Source organism: Antechinus flavipes, chromosome 1 (genome assembly GCF_016432865.1).
Source record: "Antechinus flavipes isolate AdamAnt ecotype Samford, QLD, Australia chromosome 1, AdamAnt_v2, whole genome shotgun sequence".
NCBI classification, from domain to species: domain Eukaryota; kingdom Metazoa; phylum Chordata; class Mammalia; order Dasyuromorphia; family Dasyuridae; genus Antechinus; species Antechinus flavipes.
In genome coordinates, this window is record NC_067398.1 from 176565962 (window position 1) to 176581862 (window position 15901).

Sequence of the window (15901 nt, forward strand, 5' to 3'; positions counted from 1 at the left end):
AAGATGCACTACCATTTGACAAAAATCTTAACACATTACAGCACAAAACATTGTTTTCATTACAAGTTTATGATGTTAAGAATTAACAATACCTTTATAATCTTTGCCTTTCTGCATTATTAAAAAGTAATTATTCCTGCAGAAATCTGTCTGTGACAGGTTTCATTTATATTGTTGCTTATAGCATTATGAAATTCCTTTATAATGCCCCAGACATCCTTTTTTGTGTGTTTGAATGTTTATTCCCATTGGTTTTACTTAAAAGTAAATACAGAGATCACTTGAAATGGGAGACTAATATACTTTATGTTAGAGATACATTAGTGATAAATACAAAGAGCTACCATTGTAGTCATAACTATTGAATTATATGTCTATTACACAAAATTAATTCATAAATTCTATGCTCAATATGAATTTTGAGGAAATAATGAAATGAGAATTTGCAGAGATCCACTAGATCACAATCATTTTGCTTTTCACTATAATTCATCCATCCATCCATCTATCCATCCCTCCAGCAATGCTGAATTATGTGTCTAATATAGAGTAAAATAAAGCAAATTGAAGCAGTAATATTATTTATTAGTATAAACAATGGGGAGTGGGGAAGTGGTGATCCTAGGTTTCCTTTTCTCACTATGCCTTGGTTTTATTATCTGTAAAATGGGAGTATTAACTTCTTTTATTGATTTGTGCAGAAGAATAGCAAATTGATTATGAAACCTACATTAGTTTTTCATATATATATATATTCTAAATAATTATAAAACAATAGAACTTTCTTAGGTACAGTCTTTTAAAAAATCTTTATAAATTCAGCTTTCAGTTTCCTTTGTATTTTTTCAATTTATAGATTACATTAAATTTCTCTGCAAAGTTTTCTTCCTCTTGGCTTTTGCAATTTCATGTAAATATTAAAATTTTGCTTTATATTTCCAAGGAAAGAAATGTGGCTTTTGTGGGAAAGATCCACCCCTTTCTACATGTTTGTTTCCTTAGATGAAAGGAACCCACCCCCTTACATTCTTTGAAATGTGTCCAACATGCTCAGAGTTTTAAAAGTACTGTTTTGATCAGTTCAGAATGCCTTAAATGACAATCTATATTGGAAAGTTAGAGTCACTTTAAAACATGAACCACATGTGACTAGGTTATACATTATATATATATGCACACACATACTAAAGTCTCCCAGAAACCTTATCAGGATGAATACTGATTTACATAAATGTTCTAGTACTATAAAAATAACATAGGATCTTTATCAGATCTATAATGCCAGTGAAAATGGAATAATTCTTAGCTTTGAAAATTTTTGGCTAAACCCCCTCAAGAATTATGTTTTTATCTTACATGGCATACTATTCAAAAAAGTACTAAAAATCCTATTATTTTATCATAATTCCTCAGTCTTAAGCCTGAAAATACTCAGAAAATTGGATTCCAATAGATTATAATTTATTATAGCAACTTGCTAAGGGAATAAGAACATGTAATCTATAACTTAATATATATTTCTTCGTTCTTTAACAAAATAACGCATTGTCACAACAAACCTTTCTACCCTGCACTAATGATGAAAGATTGTCTGAATTTGTAGAAATATTGTGCCTCTCTATATTTCTTCTGACTTCTCATATCTTATATTCCGCATATAGATAGGAACCCGATGACTTGAAAAAAAAAAAAAAGCAAGACTTTTGTCTCATGATATTTAGTTTTAAAAAATTATGTTTTTTTGTCATCATGCCATCTCTGAAATTTATCTATGACATTTTCCTGAATTTTCCTGGACTCTCTGCTTTTTCTTTATCAGGCCTACAAAATAGAAGTTTAGCTTTACCGCCTATGTTTTTCACTTGAAATAAAAGAGAGAAAAAAATTTAAACCTAAAACGTAAATTGTAACATGAAGGTAATAAACTTACTAAAACTCAGTAGAATGTGATTATGGTCAAAGAAAACCTGTAAATGTATGCACAATATTCACTGGATGAAACTCTTCATTCACTGAAATTTCCTATCTGATTATAACAATGCACACAAAATTAAACACATAAATATTAATTTTATGTATCATACAAGATGTAGGCAATGAAAATGCAATGTTTACATTTATGGGTGACTCATTAGTGTTTTATTGTGTGAAACACTAGGAGGCATCAGTTGGGTAAAAAAGGAGTTCAATTTTAGAAGAAGTAAGAAATTATCGTAGAACTGAATGTCTAAGAAGTTGGATATTTCAAAATGTTATTATATAAACCATAAATTTATTCACTAAATCAACTGTCAGAACTTTATGTTCTATTGTGAAGTGTGATTATCTTCTAACACTTGTCAAAAGTACATGAATTTGCCAAGTAACTATCAAGGTACACTTATGATGTCTGGACGTTCATTCAACTAAATAATTGTATATTTTTGCATGTGGGAATAATGTTTGGTAACAAGATAACATAATGGATATTCACTGTTATAGATTTTCTGCTCAATTAGAGAATGGAGGCACTTAATACTATGAATGTATGTTACACATATTTCATGTTTTTATCGAAATAGAGACATAGAGCTGAATGTAGCATTTTTGAAAATGTCTACTCTGTTAGGGCCTTATAAGGTATCATAATAAGCAACTTTATTGCCATTAATAAAGTAACAGTAGAATATATAATTCTTAAGTGACAATGTAAATGTTTTTTACATAAAAATAATTTTTCATTACTTTATGAAAGGCAATTATTTGAAGACTGAGTTTTTCACTATTTGAATTGCTCTTAAAAGTGATGAAGCAAAGGGAATTAGAGAAGGGAATCCTTATCTAATAATCAATTGAAATTGGAATGTGCGGAGCCATTCTGCAGCAATCAACGTAATCTATGACCTATCAAAATAACACATGAACTGACTAATTCTTCTTTTGTAAGGTACATAAGACTTCCTTGTCACTCTTGTTTTATATATGACCTCTTAATCTGGTCTAATTCCCTAAAGATGACAGATCTCAGTGAACAACCAAGCTTTGCTTACTGTACTACAGTTAGTGAGATTGTAAGATTAAGGTACAGTTTGAAAGATGGAAGATTTTAATCACCTGTCTACAAATTCACATTAACTATCAATTCTCAGAAGATTCATTTAAATCTTTACTGTGAGTCTAAGATAAAGTATTGTACTTTTATTGCAAATAAATTCCTGTAATTTTTTTTGTTTTTCATTTATGTTATAAATGAGTATTATTAAGACAAAGTACAAAATTTTAATCCTAACCCCTTAAAGTCTGTTTGTTATCCTTATGTTATCTGCTAGACTCATTACTGTGAATTATGTATCTAGAATTCTCAGTTGAAATAGGCATATTTAAGTTGTGGTGCAGACTAAATATTACTGTAGAGATGCTTCCCTATTTTGTTATACACTGAAGTTAAGTTTGGGAAATTTCAAATAAATAATACAATAAATAAAAAAGTTCTTCAAAATACCCTTTAAGTTTACCTATAATTTGTAAATTTATGGAAGCTGAATATATTGCTCAGTTTATTTTTTTTAAACGCCAGAAATAAGGTAAATTCATTTCTGGAAAGGTATAGCCATAATATTATGTAAGTTGATAACCTGATGAAGGCCAAACTGGGGAAAAAACACACAAACACACAAGCTGAAGACTGTGATATAGATTACTTCACCCCACCCCCAAGAGGATTCAATATTAGATTCTTGAGCTTCTGTGACAGTAGGTAATGGTGGACTGATTTTTCTATATTAGAATGAATTGTTTTCAAGAATTATTTTCAAAATATTTGCCAAACATCAGGGAAACAGACCTATTACAATGAGAAGAAAGGAGGAGGGAATTAATAAGGTAATTTCCTAATTCTACTAATTACTACTAATTTAAATTTATTATCAATGTTTTCCAAATAAAAAATAAAATCTTTAATTTTACACTATTTAACGATGAACCCATCACAAAGGATTTGGAAAAGCTGATTCTTTTTCATAAGGTAAAATTTTCATGTTTAAACTTAAGTACAAACTTAAATCTATTTTTTAATTTATAGAAATTAAAGATATGTGTTGTTTTAATAATACATACTGAAAACTAGAATCTTGAATAAATGATTCTACATAAAATCTCACCCAAAGGCACAAATATCCATAAATTGTAGCAAAACTATATTTATGTAAATAATAAACATGGGAGTAGATAAACTTGACTAGCTTACATATTTTAAGCAACATTTTTGTTTAAAACTTTTTTTCTGGAAACAATATTAAAACTGAATTAATAATCAATATTAATTCACTTAGAGTAACATGCTTCCTTTTTATTGGAGAGGACATTTAATGATTTTATTTCTGAGACAGTATATTATTCAGGAACATCATATATCACCTGTCAAGTTTCCAAAGTAAAGTATTTTGGAATTACCTTTTGTACTTAATAAAGAATTTCATGTATACTTATCAAAATATGTCAATATAGGAAGACAATACTATAATATTTGAATTACAAGTTCTAAATTTAAAAAGACTAAGAAATAGACACTTTATGACTTAGTACTGTACTTAGCCTTTTCAAAGACTAACCAAGAGTATCGTAATTTTAAAAAATTAAATTAAATTAAATGCTACAATTTCATAGTTGTCATTTGTATGTACATTTAAAACTAAAATTAGTTTGCAATACAAAGGTTAAAATGGGTTCACAGGTGGTCATATTTCCATGTCCTGCCAAGTCTCTAGGGATTAGAGTTATTCTACTCCACATAAACATCTTTACTCTGCAACCACAATTCCATGCAAGGTGCCACTGAAAAGAAGGCTGGTCACTTTTATGACTAGTATAATGAAACTGTAGGAGTTTCCTTTTTTACACCTCAAAAACAAAATAAAACAAAACTATTCATCACTGTTCATTTTTTAAAAAAAGAGTAACTCTTGGAATTAGTATCAAATCCATGATAGCAAAATACACATTGTGTCAAAGCAATCCTCCACTGAAGACCAGTAAAGTATTGGCAGAGAGCCTGATTCTTTTTAATTATGCTGCAAGCGTTTACATATAAAGGTATTTTGTACAAAAGGCATGCATTTAATAATATTGCCCCAAAAGGATGAGGATAAAAGGAAAATAATTACTGGCTCCAGAGTTGTCAAAAATGATTCAGATATAAAGTTTCATTTAGCTCTGTCTCAGATGCCACCTTTTCAGTGGCAGAAAAACCCTGTTATTGGGCAAAATTTAAAATTCTTGCTTTTTTGAAAGATTCCCCCTCCACCCCCTCCAGGGTAAATAATATGTGGATATCTATATGGGATCTTTCTAAAACCATATCTCAAAGACAACTTTTGGCAACTTTCAACTAAAGTGCAAAGAGTAAACGGAGTGATTTCACCATTTTATATAACTATCCATTTGATTTGACATAAAACACAATGTGTATGCTTGTATCATAACTAGAACTTGGGTTCTAAAACATGTAGACTGCAGTTAACAGTGAATGACTTCTTATCCCATTGCCAATTAAGAAGCCTGTTCTCAATCTAACACTTCAGTGAGTAAATGAGATGCACAAGGGTATGTGGACAGACTTGCTTTATCTCAGAGTAATCCTAAGAATTAAAAAGAATGTAAGCATGCATCCATCCTTAAAGTGTTTAGCTGCAAAATGGTAGCATCTTTCTTCATTGAACTATGTGATAAAGCTGAAAGCATGAACTACAAGGTCACATATCCTTTTCCCATTTATTAAAATCCAGTAAGCTTCACAAACTCCATTTCAACCATGCTAATGATATGAACTAACTTCATGAAACTTTAAACACACTGGTGAGAACAGAGAAAAGTAGTGATTTGAATTACCGGTGATATAGCCAGTTATATTCAGACTATCTTAAAAGTTACTTTTAGCAAATGACAGAAAAATCGTGTAATTGAAAGATAAAAGTGTATTACCTATCCCAACTTCAACCTTCAAGAAATGCAATTGGATACTGATATGTTACAATCGGATACATTGATGCGGAGCTCAGAGACAATAACCAATCTACTTATATTTCCTCTAGAAATGTCAAGAGGGTACTTACATGAGGGAAGACACGATCAGAACAATCCTTGGAATAATTTCCTTTCTTGAAGAAAAAAATAGTAATAATAATAATCTTTTGCTTCGTCCAGCCTTTAAATTTTTTCTCCACCTGATTCAACGTGCAGCCTCGGCGAACCACACACAACCTTCAAAGTCAATCCAATAGCAGCCAGAAGATGTCTGGGTGTATGCGTGTGTGTGTGCGTGTGTTCGAGTGTCTATGAGTGACTGAAGGAAGGAGGGAGGGAGGGAAGGAAGGAGGAGGAGGAGAAGGAGGAGGAGGAGGAGGAGAGAGAGAGAGAGAGAAGAGAGAGAGAGAGGAGAGAGAGAGAGAGAGAGAGAGAGAGAGAGAGAGAGAGAGAGAGAGAGAGAGAGAGAGAGAGAGAGAGAGAGAGAGAGAGAGAGAGAGAGAGAGAGAGAGAAGAGTGTATGTCTGTGTGTGTGTGTGTGTGTGTGTGTCTGTGCCTGTGTGTGTCTGTCTGGGTGGGCACGCGCACGGGCACGCGCGCGTCCGCGCGCGTGTGTGCAGCGTGGAGGAGGAGAAAGTAGCTCTCTGCCGCTGGCCAGATTAAAAGTAACCGGACTAGTCCAGAAAATAGCGTCCAGGAAGGAAGTGAAAGAAGACGAATGAGAATAAGAGAGCAACTCACAGCCTTTGAAACATCGCGTAAAAGACACACACACACACACACACACACACACACAGAGAGAGAGAGAGAAGAGAGAGAGAGAGAGAGAGAGAGAGAGAGGAGAGAGAGAGAGAGAGAGAGAGAGAGAGAGAGAGAGAGAGAGAAAAGAGTGTATGTCTGTCTGTGTGTGTGTGTGTGTGTGTGTGTGTGTGTGTGTGTGTGTGTGTGTGTCTGTGCCTGTGTGTGTCTGTCTGGGTGGGCACGCGCACGGGCACGCGCGCGTCCGCGCGCGTGTGTGCAGCGTGGAGGAGGAGAAAGTAGCTCTCTGCCGCTGGCCAGATTAAAAGTAACCGGACTAGTCCAGAAAATAGCGTCCAGGAAGGAAGTGAAAGAAGACGAATGAGAATAAGAGAGCAACTCACAGCCTTTGAAACATCGCGTAAAAGAGACACACACACACACACACACACACACACAGAGAGAGAGAGAGAGAGAGAGAGAGAGAGAGAGAGAGAGAGAGAGAGAGAGAGAGAGAGAGAGAAGAGAACAAGCAAGGCTGAGATTCAAAACTGCACACGTCTGATTCTCTCTCTCTCTCTCTCTCTCTCTCTCTTCTCTCTCTCTCTCTCTCTCTTCTCTCTCTCTCTCTCTCCTTTGCACTCCCTCTCTTTTTCTCTTCCCCTCTCTCTTCTTCCTCCTCTCTCTTTTCTCTCTACCCTTCTCTTTCCCTTTTCCCACAATCCCAAACGAAGCACTCACTGTCTCTTTCCACTCCTACAGAGCTAGAGAAATAATCAGTTTCGCTCTTGCAAAAGGGGGCGGGACTACATCCCGAAACATTTTAATAAAACAAACATACAGCAGCTCCTTCCTTACCCCCATCCAGTCTCAACTTAGATTGATAAATTACTCCACTACACTACTTTAATTATGTATATGGTATGCAGAATAAATCACTGAACATCAGCACCTCAATCAAGCACTTTTAAATGATAATTGCATCTTGGTGAATCAATCTTTCCATTCCTGACATTTTGCTAATTTTAGTTTTACGGTGGGGTGATGGCACATGCCATACGCAAACCTAATGACAATTCTTTTTTACGCGAAATTAAGACAACACGGCGAGCAACTCCATATTTCTTCTGAAGTACAGTAGCAGGAGGACGCCTAGATCACTGCAGAAATTCGAAGATAAAGAATTGAAGTCCCAGTATTCACGCACGCCAGGAAAATGACTGGGAAACGACCGCTGAAGTCCCCCGAAAGTCATGACTTTCGCCACTAACCAACATAATCGGAATACAAATAGTTACACAAGTGTCTTGTTCGTGATTGTGACGTTTAACCACTTCATTTCCTCTACAATACATGCGTCTCTCTGTACAGTATTATAGTTACTTTCTCTATCGTGTAAAAGCAACGGTTCAGCATCACTGTAGAACTGGATTCCAGAAAACAGCTCTGCACCAAGACTTGAAAATTTCCAGCATTTGGAGGATTGAGTGACTTAAAAAGGGTGCTGAAATGTGTCACAGGGTGCAAAAGATGTGCAAAATAAGAATAATAACAAAAATCTAAATCTCTAAACCGAATCAGCTTGGGGGCATAAACTTTGTAATTAGTTGGGGAAAATAATTACAAGGTCCAGCAATTTCTTCAGAACTTTTAAAAAAAAAAAAGAAGTATTTTTCTTAATCTTTCACAGCTTTATTAGTCTTTCTCCTTTGCTGATCATTTTCCAAACCCGTAAACTAAAACAACTTCCTCAAATGATTAAACTTCTTCTATCCAATTGCTGACAACTTCATGTTCCAGGACTGTTTCAGTTCTATTGAACTCAGAATAAGGACAGAAACAAAGGTGAAGATATCCCAAGCTACAACTCTCCCCCCCCCCACCCCCTTTAAGGATTATCATACATAGGATTTAAAAATGAGTAGCATTTGGCATTTAAGTCAATGACATTTCAAATACTCAATTTTTTTCAATATAGCAGGTAAAAAAGATAATTTTTTTTCATTCATTTACTAACTAAAACTGAAATGAAAGGATATTCAGTGCCCATAGAAACATAAATTATTTGCAATACCATGGGCAACATTTGCCTAAGCTCTATAAAATAGTCAACCTCTAATACTGTACTAACAAGGCAACTTAAAAAAAAAAAAAAAGAATAGTTTAAGGGCAAAATGCACAATGGATTCACATATATCAAGACAAGTTTTCCAAACAACTTTTTTTCCTCACTATTTAATAATTAACATTATCCCTTTAAGTTCTCTTAGATGGCTTTCAGTCACCATTCTTAGATTTGAAGTCATTAAGACACAGAAGGACTCCCCAGTTTCAGTAATTTCAGTACATAATGGCTATCTTGATTTAAAGAGCCATTTTTAAAATCAAGCTGGGAACAAATACCAGAACTCTTTCCAGGACTTTAGCTGAAAGGAGAGGGTGGCTTCTATAGATATAATCCAATTAGTTTCTTTGCAGCTTTCATATTTCTCTTAGTATAGTCAAGATAGATTACTTATTTTTATTACAAGAAAGCAACACAAACTGTCACGGTAATTTGGCATTGCTATACCCCCCTTTCCTTTGCAGAATAACATTTACAATTCCTTCCTTCCTTCCTTCCTTCCTTCCTTCCTTCCTTCCTTCCTTCCTTCCTTCCTTCCTTCCTTCCTTCCTACCTTCCTTCCTTCCTTCCTTCCTTCCTTTTTGTAAAGGTCTATGACTGAAATTAACCATCTTCACTCATCAGGGAAGTAGCAAAATATGGAAAATTTTCACTGAGGACAATTACTTAAAGGAGTTTTTTAAAAATGTGGGCATTTTTAACACTAAGGCCTGGTCAATATTTAGTGTTTGCATTTAAACAAACCATTCATTTTGACCATTGTAGATGATAGTGCTGATTACTAGAGAGAAATCAATTATGTGGCTATAAATATATATAATATAGCCCCACTGGCAATAAAATGAATGGACAATTTTTCCTAGCCTTTCTTTTGATCTTACTACACAATATAGTTGTAGTTCATGCCAAAGAAAACCAAGCTTCCAAATAACTATCTGGTGAATTATATCACTGGTTAAAAGATCATCATTTGTGATACTTCATTAATGGTATCCCATTCGTTATAGTTGATATCAAATATGGATTGATATCAAATATGGATTTTTCCATCAAAAAAGAAACTTTTTATGAATAATCTTATTCTGGATACATTTTAGAACATATTTAACAATTATTCAATTATTCACAATAATGAAGATGCCTACTGGGCAGATATCCCAAAGAAATAGATCATGGTAATTAAAACAATTAAACAATGGATTCCCACTATATCAACTTTGATAGTGGAGTGGAATTAGAAGATTCCTATAACTGGCAGCTATATGTGGTAATTGGGAAATATTTAACAAAATAAATAGAAATATAATAAGAATGTTAATTTTCAGTTTTCTAAGTCAATAGATCCTTCAGAGATCACTTTCTTTTTGAGTTTGGATTACATTATTTTTCTCCTCCAAAAACTTATATCTCAAATATGTTTAGCTTCAGCTAACATTAAAATTATTTAGTTTTTCTTTCTTTTTGAGTATAATGAGTCTAATGAGAATAAATGTGGAGGGGTGTGACAGAAGTTTATGATAGAGAATCTAGTCTGGGATTTTAAATTATTCAGAGAGAATACACAATGTATCCATGAAATACAACCAAAAATTGAATGTGAATTGAATATCTATATCTATATATATTCCTATAATTTACTAAGAATTACCACAGATCAATGCTGCACTTATAATTGGGTACAGCTCTTATAGATGGGTCTTCTATAATTCTGGGTTCTAATTTCAGTTATATTGCAGAAGTGGTATAATTTCACTTGGACTTAACTTCATAATAGGTAAAAAATGGACTGGTTGTACTTCAACTTTATGAATTTTTGAAAACCAAAAGTTCTGATATTTCTTTTAACCCAAGTGATCTCCAGTGGTTCTCCAATTAAATGCAATACGATAATTCCACTGAGAAAAAAATTTGCTTCAAGGTCATCATTGGTATAGCTTCTCATGGAAAGGTGATTTTGTGTGAAGTCAAAAAGTATTCCTTGTTTCATAATTTTAATAGTTCTCATAATTCTTTCTGGTACACATGGGTCCAGCATCCTGTCTGTACCTTTCCTACCCTCTCTGCCCCCTCCAGTTATGAATAAAGTATTTAAATAGAAGAGTTACAGCCGTGACTGGGGAAATGATTTTCTAGATTTTCACACTATGGTAGGTTGATTTCCATTTTCTGGTTAGAGGTCTGGCCTATCTTACTCCACCCTTTCTCTCCTCCTCCTACCTCTCTATATTAAAACAGCAGTGCACTGCCTGTCTGCTTTTAAGCCTGGCCCACGCTGGGTGTAGCTCTTGAAGTGAGCTTTAAAAAATTATTTTAAAGTGAGCTGGGGTGGTTGCCACAGCAACCCACCCTGAGATGAAGAAAGGCTATAGATTAATCTACCCCTCAAGATTATTCAATGGTGCAGTATTTGCTCTTCAGTCCGAATACTTTTTCAATACATATACTTTATAATTGAGTGCAAAAGTTGAGGATGTTTAAAAATAACAAGATATTGATTCCAAAAGCATTAATTTAAATATATTTTATAATCTCTGATTCTTGCAAGGAAAAGGATACATTTAACTTTTTGTGAAATGAATTAATTGTAAAAGATACTAGCAAAGGTAGGCACTGAAAGCTGACACATGAACTTTAAATAAAATGGCATGCCATTAAGAAAATGGTATAATATAGAGCAAGTAATGATGATATAAAACCTTTGTTATTATAGTACCTATAAGAATATAATGTAATAGTTTATTAGTTCAACTTTGAATAAATAACTCTGTATTATAGTTAATACAATAAAAAGCAGGCACTCACCACATCCACGTCTTTACTGTCAAAACCATCGGCCTTCAATTCTTTACTTTATTTCTTACATGGAAGTTACTTCACAGTTTTCAACACTTCTTAGGCACCTTGAAAACGACATATATGAGAAAGATCCTATTAAAATGTAGGGCTTTATTACTGAGAAAGTTTATTTAGGTAAATTTATTTTTAAATGACTAACTTGAACTGATATTTATATTATATATGTATATATAAATATATATTTGTATTTTAATTTCTGTCAATTAGCCAAACTTTGTGGGAAAATGCACAATTATTATTAAGGATTCTCTTAAGCACAATTTTCTAGAGCAGAAATGTTGTCAAGCATTTGCAGTTTATAATGCACTAGGCAGTGCCTAAGAAGACAAACAGTAAATCTGATCTATAAGAAACATTTATGATTGTGAAATCCGTGACAAAGGTAATGTATAATTATAAACATTTCTTCTTTAAGAATATCATTTTGCATGTATCTAAAGCATGAATGTTTGCCTTTGCTTTTGTGCTTGAGATGACCACATTGATTAAAAGGGAAAAATTTGGTTGATCTTATCAAAAGCTAATAAATTTATCATATTAGGTTAGGGAGAATTTGCACCCAGTAGCAATTGCTGATGGTAATTTAATAATCTGTTAAATACTTTGAAATAGATGTAGGTTCAATAGAACACACCCTTAGACTTCTACTTTCTACAATGACCTATTACTTACAGAGATTATTTAATGGCTCTGAACAGAAATAGCAGCTAATTTCACCATGTTAAGCCTGAATTCATGGCCTTTGACAAGTAACTTCACCTCTTTTAGTCTTCCCTGGCTTCAAAAATGGATTGTTTTCAGACAGAAAGAACTATCCAGGGGTCTGCCAATCAATAATGACTCCATCTAGATAAACCTTTCCATTCTGCAAATAATATTTTAATCTAAAATTTCATTCATATTTTTCAAGCATATTAGAAGTTTAAATTTCCAGGGGCATCAATCATCCTTCTTTATATTAGGGTAGATGGCCTTCTTTTTAGGTGGAAGATATGGGCAGCAGAAATTCGCAGCAGGACCAGAATAAATAAGTCTGAAGTATGCATAGTTTGCCATGAGTCCTTTAATAACGTGATTGTTTCATATTAGTTGAGCTGTTTGAGATAACTTTGCCATGGGGGATGTGGGGTATAAATTTTATAGTATGGAAAGTGGGAATGATAGTTAAGCAACCATTTATCTCAGAGAAATGTTGATTTTATGAAACAGAGTAAATAAAGAATGGTATTATGTCATTTAAAAATGTCTTTACCAATAAGGCATTTCTTCTGGATCCAATGAGATGACATGACCAGTAGTTTGTATGCATATTGGATATATATATATTTTTATACATATACATTTAACTAAAATTTAATCCAGCAACAGTTCTCTTCAACAGAGATTTATTTACTGATCACTTGCATAGTACCAGGCATTGGAGTTATAAAAAGTTCCTGCCCACGAGGAGTTTATCTTCTATCTCAGAGGAATAAAGCACTCACTAAGATAATTGTATACAAGGTATTTTAAGAAGGGAGAAAAGACTGAGTAGAATCAGGAAAGTTATTCATTTAACTTCATTTCCTTAGAAGACTTTTAATTGTTCACAAGAAAACCGATTTTATCTCATCTCTTGAGATGTTACAGGCACCCAATTCCAGGAATGCATTTTCACACTTCCCTTAGAGAGTTTTGTCAGATATTTTCTTCCCCTATATAAGTTGTATCAAGTTGTCCGTGTGTGTGGAGTATATGTGAGTATATGTGTTTTTAATTTTTAAACATCCTTTCCCTTTGAGGGGGTGGGGCGGTTAATAAAGAAAAAAGCCAGAAAGAAGTAGGAACGTGGACATGTTCCACTTAAAGACTTAGATACAAGAGCAGCCTTTGGCTGCATAAGTCTTTCTCCACCGAATCATCGATTGCAGGCAGCTCTAGTCCCATCACAATAATTCCTCTGGCCACTTCACCCGTGCTGCCTCTGTGTTCAGCAGAAGCGCTCTGGCTGTGAAACATCCAATTTTTCTCCCTCCTCTTCCCCCCCTTAACTCCTACCAGCAACATACTCCTCCTTCTGCCCGCCTCCATTTCCCCCCTCCAGTCCCCCTTCACTACTATCTACCTTCCTATCCATACCTTCCCTCCCTTCCCCCTGCTTCCCCTCAGCGTCGGCCTTAATTCTTTGATGCCCTCGGGGCTTAGGGTGAAGGCTCTGGTGAACGGTCCCAAAGCCGTATCACTTCCAAAGCTCTGAGGCTGAAACTAGTGGGGGATGAGTGCCACGTGGGACCTCGGCGTGAAGGAGGGCTTTAGTGTCTGAGTATGCTAAGGGCACTCCCTTGCTAGTCGGGAGGGGCGGAGTGAAAGGGGTCCAGTTAGGACTCTTTCTGGGCTTGGAAAGGATGTGTCAAGGTGTGTGTGTGTGTGTGTGTGTGTGTGTGTGTGTGTGTGTGTGTGTGTGTGTGTGTGTGTGTGTGAGAGAGAGAGTTTTGGGGCTGGGGGAAGTAGAAAATGTTGCGTTTGGCGAAAGTGAGAGCTGAGAAGAGAAGATTCTGTATTCCAAGCTTGAGGAGAGGGTACTAAGAGCAAATTGGGGATGCGGAGAGTGAAAAACCCTAGGTGGGCGTAGAGGAAGGTTTGGAAGGTGGCGGGGAGAAAAGCAGCGGAATTTGCCGGGCTAGTTTGTGTGCTTTCGAATTAGAATAACTTCTCCAGAGTGCTCTCTTGCTTGTGTGCTCTCTAAGACAGCAGAGGAAAAGAGCGGACGGAGAAACGGAGGCGACTAAGGACTACACTGAAAGAAACAGCCAAGCTCCACAGCCGCTGACGTTTCCTTCACCAGCTGTAGGCGGTCTGGTCTGGATTCCTTGCCTATCCGAAGGCATCTCAGGACTGTGTAGGAACCTCAGGAGTGTGGGAGCCGTTAGGGCAGACACCAGTTCCCTCCCTAATCCCACCCCCGCCATATTTCCTTTCTCCTGACCTCTCTCCCACGCAAGTCTCTAAAGTATGAGTCTGGAAGAGATGGATAGGGAGATGGACCTGAGGACGCTGAGACCTTGACTTTGTTGTCAGCTCAGGGCATTGATTCACTATTTCAGGTCGTCCACCTCTGGGACGACTAACATCAAACAGCTGGCGTCGACGATAGCGGCAGCGGCAGCAGCGGCTGCAGAAGCAGCAGTTGCTAGTGATGCGCCAATGAGAAAGATTTTCTCAGAACAGGAGAACAGAAAGATACAGTTGATGGGCTAGAATGAATAGTCTGTCCCTTCTCCCCTCTTTTCTTCTGCCCCCTTTTCTCTAACATACAGGACGAGCGTGGTATCATAATTATTGCACAAATGTCATGACTAAAACAAAAATATTCTTGCTGGTAAGAGCAAAAAAAAAAAAAAAACTAGTTTGGTTTGCTCTGAGAATCATCATGAGTTCCACTAAAAACCATTTCATAGGTTAAAAAGCCTACTTTGCAATCAGAATGCTTTACAAAGTTTTCCGGCTGGGTTAAAACTGAATTCACCAATGATGTGATTAAAAATCATATTAAAATATATTTGGATATAGTTATATGTGCTTTTTAAACTGTCCTCTGGAGGCAACAGGAGTAAATTATCGTTCAATTTATAATTCAAAAACTTTATTTTAGAGTTTTTTTGGTGTGTGTTTTGTTTTGTTTATTTTATTTATTTATTTATTTATAGCATTTCCACTATAAACCACTAGTTGTGGTGGTTTAGAGCTGGGTTATATGACTTCACTTTACAGAAATTTGTCATGATTTATGTTCTCAGAACAGGAGCATTTTTTTTCCTTCAAGCTTAAAAACATTTAAATTATTTATTTTAAAATGGTAGTACAGAATAGAATTAGATTCAATCAAATAGAATCAAGAAAGGAATAAGTTTCAAGGACACAGTCATATTAACAAATTATATTTGACCATAAAACAACCTTTTATAATAACTTTCCTAAAAAGAATTACTCATACAAAATATTGCCATCATTTTTAGACATTTCTTCTGAAATGAGATTTTCCTTTTAAGATAACAATCACAAGGGCCTAAAGCACCTATCTTATTTGGGGAAAAAATAAATTCAGGTTGGATTTCTTAAAGTTAAAAATGTTTATGTATATATCATATCTATAGCTATGCTACATATATGTATAAAATATTACTTGCACACATTTGTGTTTCA

General features: G+C 34.9%; 1 protein-coding gene across 13 annotated transcripts in view; it reads right to left on the minus strand.

Moving 5' to 3' along the window:
- Positions 1 to 15901, minus strand: part of MEF2C (myocyte enhancer factor 2C) — a 211104-nt gene that overhangs the window by 178500 nt on the left and 16703 nt on the right. For 12 of the 13 annotated variants that reach the window (XM_051993351.1, XM_051993423.1, XM_051993334.1 and 9 more), the window contains exon 2: positions 11666 to 11763. The gene's annotated coding sequence lies outside the window, so the exon portion shown is untranslated. Of the gene's footprint in view, positions 1 to 6089; positions 6358 to 11665; positions 11764 to 15901 lie in introns of those variants that run through there. The other variant, XM_051993342.1, reaches the window with a different exon arrangement.